At 39.1% G+C, this 12265-nt stretch overlaps 1 protein-coding gene across 1 annotated transcript in view; it reads right to left on the bottom strand.

The window, feature by feature from the left end:
* The window catches only part of LOC144209545 (cadherin-12-like), an 80185-nt gene extending 68644 nt beyond the window's left edge, over positions 1-11541 (bottom strand). Inside the window, exon 1 of the mRNA XM_077735924.1 lies at positions 11241-11541. The gene's annotated coding sequence lies outside the window, so the exon portion shown is untranslated. The remainder of the gene's footprint in view (positions 1-11240) is intronic.
* Positions 11542-12265: the final 724 nt, after the last annotated feature.

Below are 12265 nucleotides of genomic sequence, written 5' to 3'. Positions count from 1 at the left end.
TATATATATTTTTTAAAAAAGGGAAATGAGTAAACATTCTCGATTTTATTCACTTATCCATCAAAAAATATTTCAGGTGATAAAACGTCCCCCAAAAACTCCCCAAACAGGCCCCAATCTAGCCCCCGATCCCCCTACTTTACTCCATACAGACATCAGTAGTTTTTCCAGTACTTATTGTTGACGTTGATGATGTCTGAGAGCGCCTTTGCTGTGGTCCAATAAGCATTTAGAATAAATCATGTGAACCAGTGTTGCCCGGAGCTCTGCTTAATTATTTAAAAGATGAAAATGGCTTCAGTCGTGGACATGAAAGGGAAAATATTCCATCATTTTCTAATGACAAATTCATATCATGATTAGAACATCATTCCAAAATTTAGAAAAATAATTCATAATAATGACAAAAATCTACTAGTTTTTCCCTCAAATCCCGACCTCTCGTTTTTTTAAAGAACGCTTAGCCACAACATGACATAAACAATATTTATACAATTTCCCCAGTTATTGATTTTTGCGTAAGTCTTGATCATTTATTTTGAAATCCCTCCACATGGTTTTTACCATTTAATTAGTCCATAAAAATCCACCAAAATGAGACTTTTTAAACCACCTTCCATTCGTCATTTTTACAATCACTCCATCATATTCTCGGTTCCGTATTTACAACAAAACTCGAGTCAATAACCCGTCAACGATAAAAAAAACAAGAGCAGGTTAATTTATGAAAACAATCCATTGTTAAAACCCTTCCACTTCCTCGTTAAGACGCCGTTAATAAATAAAGTTATCCAATTCAATCCAATACCGCTTCTCAGGTCATGCTTGGACATCGATTAACACGTAAAAAACACTCACCCTACAAACAAAAACCACCCAAACTAGTCAGCGCCGTCTCTAAACGTTTATAGCCCAAAAAAAATCAAGAAAAAACTAAATCATCTGCCTTACAAAGATCCTAATTCGAACCTTCCTGACTAAGCACTTTCCAAAACCATTTCATTAGCCACTTTTGCAGCGTCAGTTTAGAAAAAAAATGCATTGTGGGCTTATGAGGGGAAGGGGGCGGAGCCAGGGAGGTTCACATCGGGTGAATGCACCTGGGAAATTGTTTTTTATTATTATTTTCTTACACAAACTGCTCATTATCTCAGTTGTCCGAGTCCAAAAAGCGCTAAGGTTCCGCAACTATGATCATCGCATTATGCTATGCTAATATCTTCCCGCGTGCTTAGCATTGCGCTACACTGCCGTGTGGAAACATGCTAATAAGGCAATGTGTTTTGGCCCCGCCCCCCCTGAGGCGGCACGCTAGCTCGCCGTTGCGTGACATCTTTCGTTTCGCTTCAACGTCATTCAAGATTCAAACGTCGGACTTTTCTCGGAAGTTGTCAGATGTTTTCTTTGTCTCGAGACTTGCCCCGCCCCCCCCCCCCCGCCGGCGAGGCGACCGGCGGTTTCTACCGCCCACGCCGTCCGTGACTCACGCGGGGTTTTCTTCCCGACACGAGTAAACAAAGCGAGATGTAGAACTCCAGACTTTGATTGACTGTTAAATCGTGGGTTTATTGTTTTGGGAAGTGGTTTTCAAACAAGATAAAAATAACAATGACAATAAACACTCATTCTGTTTTATGAACTGAGTGAGAAATATATTTGGGGGATTTTAGGTGCTTTTTAAGTATATTTCTTATATTAAGCAACAATTATATTCATTCATAAATGCTTAAAAATGCTTAACTAAAAATAAAACTTACTAAAAAATTGTTTTCAATACGCAGAAGACTTGCAGGGTACTCGGACGTTTGGTCGCCTGGACGTTTGGTCGCCAAGACGTTTGGTCGCCAAGACGTTTGGTCGCCAAGACGTTTGGTCGCCAGGACGTTTGGTCTCCCGGACGTTTGGTTGCCCGGATGTTTGGTCGCCGGACATTTGACACCATGACAGAGTTTATTGTTGAAATCAGCTCTCAAAATTATATAAAAATTATATACATGAGAGAAAGTTTAATATTTATATGTCTACTGTTAAAACAAGATCTCAAATTATATTTACCCAGGCAACCAAACGTCCAGGAGACCAAACGTCCAGGAGACAAACATCTGGCGACCAAATATCCGCTCACGGACATCCAACAGACAAAACCCGAGACCAGTCATTTTTTCTGGGTACTCCGGTTTTCTCCCGCATCCCATAAACGTGAACACTAGGCTAATTATAATCCGAATTCCCTGGATTTGTTTGTCACCATGTTCCCTACAATTTGGGTGTCCAAATTTAGCCAGAATGAGCTCCAGCACCCCTTCCTTCGGGTGAGTTGTAGAAAAAAAATGACTGAATGAATGTTAGAAGTGGCTAATGGCAAGAACGTGAGCGAAAAGGGGGTCCCCTACAATAGCAGGTTGATATTCGGCGGCCCCCCCGGCGACATAACGGCCTTCTCCGGCGCCCCCCCGGCGACGTAACGACCCTAATCAAGCAGTTATCGTGCCGGAGGCCAGAGGGAGGCAGAGTAATGAGAAAGCAATATCCAAGATTAAGAATTAGTCTTTTCTGTAATGGCTCTGTCTCGACGGGTCGATAGCGCCGCGTGCCGCCGCATTCGCAAGCGGCTCTCGGGAAAACAACAACAACATCATCAACGGCGGTGGGGGGGCCGGTGGAGGGCCGGTGGAGGGCCGGTGGGGGGGCGGTAGGGGGGATCAATGAGACTTTTTTTCACCTTAGACTGATTTCAGGCCATTTTCCAGGTCATTGGGATGATTTATATTGGGTAGGTTTTAAACTAAATGAAAGGTTGAAACGGATTGGACGCCATCGGGACCAGTCTTGGTGGAAAATGGTTTTTGAAATATTCTATAGAAGCAAGAATGTCAAGTGAACAAGACCTTGATTCTAATTTAAAAGATGAGATTTTGCCGATATGAAGTGATCAATCGTAACAAGGTTGGGCTTTTTGAAGGTACATTAGCTGATTTCAAAACGCTTCTCCACCACTTTATATCCATTTTTGAGAGATAATGGGATTATGGTGCTAATGGCTAACTCAAAACCGACATTCGTTGAACTTAGGGGGATAAAAAATCAATGGCATTTTTGTATAATTATAAACTCATTGGCAGACATTTATTGATTTGGAATGGAAGACTTTTTTCTCTGCCAACTCGCCCTGTTTACACAGATTGGCCATCCATCACTGTCAGCATATTAATAAATATATTGAGGCATGGCATACTATTTTTAAAAATTATATTTGCTGATTAAAAAAACTAAAAATAGATTATCTATATTTTGGTTGATAACCCAAACAAGACTTCCATTTAAAAGTATGTCAAATTATGATTTACTGATTGTGTATTTTTTTTCAAGGTCAGGTTTATGTTTTTTCAGCCCTGAGAAACATAGCGACCAATCAAAAAGGAGGAGACAAATTTTGAATTATTTAGTTAACCCAATCTTGTGAAAAAAATATCTTACCTATACACACATGGTTATTTAATTATATGTATGTATATATGTAAGTATATTTATATATATGTATGTATAAAAATACAGTAACCATGTGTGTAGAGGTAAGATGTTTTTTTCACATACAAATATGTAAGTATATTTATATATATGTATGTATATATATACAGTAACCATGTGTGTAGAGGGAAGATGTTTTTTTCACATACAAATACATATAAATATGTATATGAATATGTATGTATATGTGTGTGTTTGTATGTATATGTATGTGTGTATGTATATGTATGTTTATGTATGTGTATGCATATGTATGTTTATGTATGTGTATGCATGTATATGTATGTATATGTATGTATGTGTGTATATGTGTGTATATGTATGTATGTGTGTATATGTGTGTATATGTATGTATGTGTGTATATGTGTGTATATGTATCTATATGTACGTATATGCATATGTATAGGTATGTATATACCTATACATACATAGGTATATATATATATATATATATATATATATATATATATATATATATATATATATATATATATATATATATATATATATATATATATATATATATATATATATATATATATATATATATATATATATATATATATATATATATATATATATATATATATATATATATATATATATATATATATATATATATATATATATATATATATATATATATATATATATATATATATATATATATATATATATATATATATATATATATATATATATATATATATATATATATATATATATATATATATATATATATATATATATATATATTTATGTATACTTTGGGGAAATGAAGTGGCTGTTGAGATGTATTTTCGATGAAATTGCCAATTTCTGAGTTGTCAGTAATACAAAAAGTGTGATTTCTCAAAACAGAAACAACACCTATCGCTCAGGAGAGGTGCGACCATTCAACATTTTAATATGAGCTAACCACATTCACTAAAGATGACGGTATGTTTACCGAAGGTGTCGCAAAAACAAAGCGTGACGCCAATCTAAACAGATGCCACGCCGTGGCGTGTTGATTATGAAAATGATATCCAACCCGGCGAATGTCAAGGGCGCCGTTTCCTTTCCGATGAGGACGGTCGGTCGATCGGGGGCGCTAAACGAGCTCCCCGTTCAGCCGCCCGTCGGCGCTAATTGACGTTATTTCCGTGACAGGTGAAAATGAAACAAGTTCGCGGTTTGCGTTCATTGTGGCGCCGAGGATCCACCTAGTGGCAGGTAAATGTAAATGGGTAGAGCGTATAGTGGTGGTTTTTTTGGGTGTTTTTTTTTGCATAGAGTGATTGACATATGTGCGGTAATTACACAAGAGAGAGAAGTGGTAATTAAGCTTCCGTCTTTGGCAGTCTGCGCAAAAAATGTCGTTTTCGACAGACGCGGATCTCGTTTGTAATTAACTCGTCTGAGTTGTGGCAATCAAGGATTTTTGAGGGAGGATGTTGTATTTTGTTTCAGTTTTGTTTTTTTGAGTTACACAAGGAGTAAGCTTAATTCTAATTGTACTACAAAAGTTGATTTAAAACAATGTGGATGGTTTTTTGCCATTTAAATGGTTCATCTGAATTTTAAAAAGTTGGAATTTACAGTATAGGGTAGGGGTGGGCAAACTTTTTGGCCTGGGAGGGCCACATTGACTTAAAAAATGTGACAGATGGGCGGGGTCAACACAAGATCGGATACATGTAAAAAAGTGCATCCGTTAACAGTACATATGAAACATAAACAGAAAAAAAGGACTAAAGTATTAACATACTCATCATTAAAGTCAAAAGTATAAAGTACAAAGTAAAGTAATTAAAGGAATGTATTAAGAAATATTAAAATGTCATTTTAAAAAAGATAGAGGGGCTGTAAAACACCAAAAAACAAATAAGAGTGGACACAGCTACTGCCACTGGCTTTCGCGTAATGGCGCCATCTTGGGGAATAAAAAAAATATTTGGACAACGTTGGTGGGCCGGATTAAAAAGCCTAACGGGCCATATGTGGCCCGCGGGCCGTAGTTTGACTATTTCCGGTATAGCTGTTTGCGTTTTTTGCCCATTTCTCGAAAAAAAACCCATAAAAGTCATCATTCTCATCATTTTTAAGATTGCATGAAAAGGTTTTTGTCAATGTTTAGCAACCGATACAAAAAAATGGCTTTTCCCAGGTGAAAAATCACAGATTTTTTACTGTGAAATAACGTTTTTTTTTTGGAGAGTGCGCGGAAATGATTGAGACTTGATGAGACGGCGGCGGCGTCACGTGACGGCCGTCTCGCTTCCCGAGAACGCCGACGCTGATTTCCCCGGAGTGTGTGTTAATTATGTAATTCATGCTCATATCCAGATAAATCGGCAGGAGCGCCTGTTACCGGGCGGATCGCTTTGTTTGCGTCCTTTCCGATTTCTTTGCATGGCGGACTATTGAGATTGGGATTGGCATCTGGTGTCAGATTATTTGTAAAAATGGGGTTATAAAAGTTATATTTGACCAAGTGGATGGGCAGGTTGTTTTGTTCTCAAGAAGTGACAAACTGTTCATTTTTGTCATTACAGAATTTTGAGGATGCTAAAAGTGGAAAACCCGAATTTTCTGGCAGTTTTGAGAGGTATGGGACCCTGTTTTCTAAGTACTGCAATATATAATAACTGAAGTAATCAGATTTGTAATGACTTGGAGAACTGAACTCAAGTTTGAGCTGATTAATTTATTTGAAATAAGGGATTGGTCGCTATTCATGGTCTATGGAAGACTGATTTACATAGATAATGGTAACATTTCTGTCTTTAATATAAGAATTCAGATTTTAATGTCCGAATTTTGACTTTAATCTCAGAAATTTGAGTTTAATCTTGGAATTTTTATTTTAATCTCAGAATTTTAATTTTAATCTCATAATTTTGACTTTAATCTCAGAATTCAAAATTTCATTTTTGACTTTTGACTTTAATCTCAGAATTTTGACTTTAATCTCATAAATCTGATTTTAATATCAGAATTTTGACTTTAATCTCATAATTCTGACTTTAATCTCAGAATTTTGACTTTAATCTCAGAATTTTGACTTGAATCTCAGAAATCTGACTTTAATCTCAGAATTTTGACTTTAATCTCAGAATTCTGACTTTAATCTCAGAATTGTGACTTTAATCTCAGTATTATGATTTAAATTTTGGATTTTTTGTTTTAATCTAGGAATTGTAACTTCAATCTCAGTATTCTGACTTCTCAAAATGCAGAATTTTGATTTCAGAATTCCAATTTTGATCTCCAAATTCCGATTCATTGTTGAATTCCGGCAATTATCTCAGATTGTTTTACTTTGATCTCAGTATTCTGACTTGAATAATATAACCTTTATCTTAATTTAGGAATTTAGACTTTAATCTCAGTATTCCGACTCCCTATAATTCAAACAATCATCTCAGAATTCAGATTTCCATCTCCATATCCCAACATTCATCTCCGAATTCCTCATCCCCTTTCCCCGCCCTCATTGGCCCTACCGCCCATCTCCAACCCAACCCCAAACCATGTTTTAATCTCAACACCACAAACGCCCATCACCAAGACACCCCGAAATCTCCCCTTTGTCCCGCCCCTTTTTCTAAGTGCCATTCATCACCGTACCAGCGCCCCGGGAAAGCACACTTGACCTTGAGGAAGTAGCGCGGGCGCTACTTCTCGCGCCGGTCTTGTGTCAAGATGATTTCTTAGTCTATTTAATGGAAGCAACGCCACGCTTTATCACTCTCTAGTTTTTTTTTCTATTCGTCAACAATGCGACGGAACAGTTTATGTTGTGCGCAACAATAAGGAACAGATGATGCGCACCCCCCACCCCAACCCCGCCCCCTTAAACGCATACCCAACAGCCCCCCAACCATGACATTTTATGTCAGGCATTTGTTGTTTTCGAGATAAGCCGGGCGAGTGTCTCTTTGTCCTTCTGCTCTCTCGCATCAGCCTCAAAACAACAACATCGTGTCTGTCGGTTTGCCCGTGTTTTGATTATTGTTATTATCATTATCAGCTCTGGGGTACACTCGTTTGCTTTTTCTAATTTATTTTTTTTAGGTCGTTATTCCGCCATAAAGCGTTGGGAAAGTTCAATCTGTCAGCAGAGAAGGAATTGCCACAGGTGACATACATAATAAAGGTTTTAGATTGGTAAACTTTATAATGAATGGAGAAGGGGGGGTGCTAGAGGCTCGAAAAACAACATGCTTCTATTGTAAGCGGTAATGAAACTACAGTTTGGGAGTGTTGTGTGGTTTTATCTTGGTTTTTTGACTCCCTAAAGTCTTGCTCTAGTCTTAGTCTTGATTTTTTTACTCCTCAAATTGTTTAAGGCCCAATAGTCTTGTTCTAGTCTCAGTCTTTGTCTTGGACTTGTCTGGGTTTTGGCACAAAAGAGTCTTGATTTTGTCTGGGTTTTAGCACCAAAGAGTCTCTGGTATTTGTCTGAGTTTTATCACCAAAGAGTCTTGGTCTTGTCTTGGTTTTATGATCAAAGAGTCTTGGTTTTGTCTCAGTTTTAACCCCAAAAAGTCTTGGTCTTGTCTTGATTTTAACACCAAAGAGTTTTGGTTTTGTCTTGGTTTTAAGACCAAAGAGTGTTGGTCTTGTCTCGGTTTTAACACCAAAAATCCTGGTCTTGTCTCAGTTTTAACACCAAATAGTCTTGATCTTGTCTCGTTTTTTACACCAAAGAGTCTTGATCTTGTCTCGGTTCTGCTCCTGTTTCTGTTTTAACTTCAAAAAACAGTCCTGGTCTAATCTCGGTCTTGACCCTCCCAATTATTGCTCTGGTTTTGGTTTGTGTTGTCTTCGTCCCCCCCCCTCAACTCGCAATAGTCTTGGTATGGTCTCAGTTTTAACTCCCAATACGTCACTTCTTATAGTCTTGTTTTGTTCCTATCTAAACACCAAATAGTCTCAGTCTACTCTTTGTCTTTTCTCAATTTTAACTCCCAATAGTCTTCCTATCGTCTTACCATCCGTACTAATCCAATCCATTTGAATTGGGAGGGTAGCAAAAGCATCCCTTCCCTTTAAAATGAATTGAATGAGTTAAAAAAGGAATATTTTACTATTAAAAAAACATAACCATGCTTCAAACCATGATTAAATTCAAACTTAGATATCAAATAATAGTTAAAGACTTAAACTTTAATGCTGGAATGTAAATACTCGCCAAATGGTACAACCAATTGGGAGTGAAATAGTCCACAGAGAGCAAGATTATGCCAAATTTCCAATAAATATGGATGTCAGCCGTATATATCATGCATTGACCCACTAGTCCACCGCGCCACTCTAAAGATATCCAATGAAACGAGCTGGAAATCATTGGGGGTCACCTGTAGACTCGAAACCGACTAAACATCCTTCTGATGTATGACAGCCAATCTTTGCCAGTTGTAGAGAAGGGGGAGGAGCTTAGACTGCTTCCAACCGACTTGTTTACAGTCAAGCCGAGTTTGTTACGAAGTTAAAAGAGAATCCACGAGAAGAATCTCTGAGGCGAGCTTCTCACAAGAGACCCCCAAACCAAAAAGAAACCTCAGCAGGCCTCGTTTGGGGTATTTCATGAAAGAGCTGACTTTAAAAAAAACTCTGTTTCTACCCAAAACGAGCAGATTTTGGAGGTGCCCGTGCGGTAAACGCTTGTGAAAGTCATCTAAAGCCGTTGAAAGCTTTATTCATGTGCCTGAAACGGGCCAATGGGTGCCGTTTCTTCTTTTGAAGACAGGTGTCAAAAGACTTGAAATGATTGACAAACATGTCTACGGTTGTATGACTTTTTAAAAAATGTTATGTCGCTGGGTAACTGCTTCCTTCCCGTTGTTTTACAACACCAAAGCATTGCTTGGGCACAGCAGGGGGGAGGGCTTCTGGGGGCTGGGATTTGGGGGGGAGGGGCTTCTAAAGAGTACCGATATAACAACGATATACCAAACAGGAATGATAAACACACTAAGGCCAATTCGACGATTCTAACCCGAAACAGTGAAAAATGAGAACCTAAACAGAGAAACACAGGTAGTGGCAATTTAAACATCCGTGGCCCAAAGCAGGAAACAAAATGGTGGTCCGGTTCTTGGATTATGGCATTAAGTAATGATTATTTAATAGGATTTTTGCTAAATTAATCTGTTTTTGACTTAAATGGAAAACGTAGTGCAAATGACAAAGAAATCACGTTTTTTCTCCAGATTGAGCGCCCTCTAGTGGTGTAAGACACAAAACCAGTACAGGAATTATGAATAGTGACAACTAATGGGTTTATTGAGTTGATTATATGAGTGGGGGGTTCCACGGACCCCCTGCAAACCTTAGCACAGAGACAAGAAGGCGTCCAGGGAAAACTTAAAAACTGTACTATTAGAGTTTTAATCATCATAGATTATTTTCAGGACCCTCAGTTCAGAGTCTTATTCTATGCCAGACAACTACTAAGATTGAAGGACGTTTTGGTGTCCTTTGGGGGACAAGTTTTTCACAATAGTGGAGGTGACCAGTCCAAGGTGACTCTCTCTACAATATTGATTAATTCATGTAAACTCCTGATGGATGCAGAGTAACATTTTTGGACCAAAGTCTGGACCACAATCTGCTAATCGAGATGGCTTAACATAGTAGACATCAGAAGACGCTGGTGGCCAATGAGGTTTGAGCAGTAAAATGGGTAAAGTTTCTTGTCTTTCAAATACAAAATTAAATGTTAATAACTGAACTGTCAAACAAAGGCAAATATAATTTTTTACTGTTTTAAAAATATGTGAAAAACTGTTAAAGTACATTAACAGAACAGTTTTTTTTAAAGAAAACATCAAGTGGATTCGAAAAATGAGTTTCATACCCATTCATAACAATAACTCGATATTAAAAGGAACACTATTGAGCCATTTTTACAGTTAATTAATTTGTATTAATGGACTATTTTACAACACAAATGATAGGTTTCATGAATTATTAAAAAAATAATAAAATTAAAAATAAACCCAACAACAAACCACTGTCAAATACTTTACATTTCCTGCTCAAAAACTGGTTCCACTCAAACCAAACATTTATCTTTCTTTTTACCCACCCAACTTCAGTCAAGATTGCACTCCCCCTACTCCGTCACCCCCCAACCACACAAGCGTTTCCCCCTCACGCACAGTAGCGTTACTGTCCCTCCACCCCGGACTCCCTCTCATTTCTATTTCCCCTAGCAGGTGTTTGCTGCAGAAACCCGGGAAGACTTTTAAACGACTTCTCAACCCTTGTCTTCTTGGCTTCCATGCGAAAACCCTGACAATAACCACACATGTGCATGCTTATCCCATATATCTGTGTACTCTCATTAACTCTAGCGAGGATACAAGCAAAGTAGGAGTACCCAAGTCATCCTGATAGGAATCTGCTCCCTTCAGAAAGGGAAACGTCGCCATTCATGATCCCTTGTTTCTCTACAAATCAGATTCCATCAAGCCGGCGGGATTGTTGACTCTAATCCCGGTCCGCCCGCCCGCCCGCCAACGGGAGGCGGCGAGCACTCCCCTCGCACGCCGCCCGGACTAAACAAACGCTCCGACCGCCTTTTTACAGCTCACGCCATCTAGGTCGTCCCTCCCAACTTCCTGGGATCAGAGTGCCAAAATCGCTCCCTTCGGGGTCAAGCCGATCGGCTCAATTAACGCCGAACCGCGAACGAGGAGGCGGGACACACCGGACTTACCCTCCTCAGCGGGATGTTCGTCCTGTCCGTTAAAAATCCAAACGCTCCGGTTCAGGTTTTCCGTCAAAGTGTCCTCGGAAACGTCCCGGACTCTCGTTTCCTTGTTTAATTCCCGAGTCGGCTATCCCGCCGCTTTGGCTGTCATTCTCATCTCTACGCGGCGGACGGCGCCGCCACAGTCGCCACGAGGGTACGCGGAGGGTGTCGTGCCTGAAAGCGGCGTGCTGCACTCGCGCTCTGCGGAGCGACTGAGCCACAGCGCTAGGCTACGAGTGTGGAAGTGAGAGAGGGATGGTAACATACACACACCTCCTCTGCGGGTGAGGTAGCGGTGGTGGTGGTGTAGTGGTGTAGTGGTGTGTATAGGGGGAGCAGATTAGAGGATACTAGAAGCATAACCGTACCCTCCCCCCTCTTAAGCGAGTAGCCGTGGTCATCTAGAAGATTGCCTTTTGTCACAATCCGGGCACTCTCGTTATTAGGCGGACCGTCCCGGCTATTATTCCAGCACTCGCCGCTATTTAGAACATGAGATGGAACGTTGGGGTCAGGGTAATCCGTAAAGGTCGACTCAAGGCAAATGGAGCGCTCTTGTTTTGGTGGAGAGAGGTTTAAAAGACAGTTAAAATGCTGAGTCAGATTGGGTTTTTTTGTGGATTTGACAGGATGGGGATTTTGTAGTTTGCCGGGGGTCCAGATCAAGATTTGACCATTAAATTCTGACGCTAATTTTGGCTTTTTGAAAGTAATTTTAAGAATAAAACATGAATTCTTGTTCATATGACTTGTATTGTCAGAACAAATCTGGTTGTCAGTTTTTCGTTCTATGTAAAACTGATGTTTGCAGTACACATTTCATTTTAAAATACTTCAATACTCTGCCATGTTACTTTTCATGTGTACTTAGATCAGGGGTAGGGAACCTATGGCTCAGGAGCTACATATGGCTAAAAGAGCTAAAATATAGAAACAGCTAATGACAGAACTGAGATATTACATCTAGAACTACTTTAATCGTCATTTTT

This window comes from Stigmatopora nigra, chromosome 16 (assembly GCF_051989575.1).
Source record: "Stigmatopora nigra isolate UIUO_SnigA chromosome 16, RoL_Snig_1.1, whole genome shotgun sequence".
NCBI classification, from domain to species: domain Eukaryota; kingdom Metazoa; phylum Chordata; class Actinopteri; order Syngnathiformes; family Syngnathidae; genus Stigmatopora; species Stigmatopora nigra.
Note: the sequence above shows the minus strand (reverse complement) of the source record. Positions and strands in the feature narration are given on the sequence as shown.